The sequence below is a fragment of the Plasmopara halstedii genome, assembly GCF_900000015.1.
Source record: "Plasmopara halstedii genome assembly, contig: Scaffold_525, whole genome shotgun sequence".
Lineage (NCBI taxonomy): Eukaryota > Oomycota > Peronosporomycetes > Peronosporales > Peronosporaceae > Plasmopara > Plasmopara halstedii.
Window position 1 is genome coordinate 1,472,947 of NW_020187445.1, and position 1,146 is coordinate 1,474,092.

Genomic DNA, 1,146 nt, shown 5'->3' on the forward strand with positions numbered 1-1,146 from the left:
CTAGGGGCGAGCACTACAGGTATTGTCCGCATTGTGGGTACACGAGAGCCACCTCGTTGGGCACTTGGACGAGTGCAATAAATGTCTTACGGAATTTCTTGTGGGACCAAGAAACGAGCTCGAAGAGCTTTCCGTTTGGCAAGCTCATCCCTCGTTCTGGCCGGAGGCCCGATGATGTGGACGCGAAACGATTGAATTACCGCGTCTTTCGCTTCCACAGCGGGATCCGCGGGGTGGAAGCCATATGCCACGAGGGTGAATGGCCGACCGTGGATAGGTGCGCTTCAGAGCCGCCTTAGGGTCAGCTTCCAGCTGCCGCCTCTAAGCCCCGTCTTGGTTATTGAAGATTCAACCACGTCCTTCGGGTGACGAGAAGTCAGGGAGCGGACATGGGTCCGCAAGGCGCGAGCAGGGCTCGTATCACGCCGCTGGAGCAGCTCATCTTCCTCGTCATCCCAATCGGGAAAAGGAGTGTCAGACACGTTGTCGACCACATCCACATCCTCAACGAGGACACTCGTCATTGATTGCGCGCGCAAAGCGCGACGCTCGTGCTCATCAAGCCTAGGATGTACATTCTTCGTTGCCGCGGAAGCATTGTCCGACATTGCACCGCGTGCGGGGGACAAGTTGGGCTCTGCCGTGTTCGCTGTTAGAACCAGCGAGACTTGGTGACTTCAGTGTCGTTGACACAGGGCTCATTGAGCATGGAAGGAGTTTTATTCCAACGAATTAAGTTGCAGTATCTAGCGGACACGCAAGCCTCGTTGAGGCAATAATCGATTGGAACTGTAGATGTTCTCAGTCTTAATGGGGGAGAGTGTAACGGGGTTACACGTACTTTGGTAACAGGTGTGTGTGTCACACGAGATGGACATGGTGTGACTGCACTAAAACAAGAATACGGTATGCGGCTAGGTAGCCAGTAGTAATGCACGTATTTAGATTTTACTCTATTTATTTAGGAAAATCAAAATATTTAAAATTAGGCGGCTTCGCCGCAGATAAAAATAAATAAAAATCAGTTTTTAATCTCAAACGGAAGAGTTAATAGCCTTGGGTCAAGGCAATTATTACTCTTGGAGTGGGCGGATTGCGATCTGCTAACTCGTACTTGTTCTAAGTATAGAACGAAAGGTCGGTGAC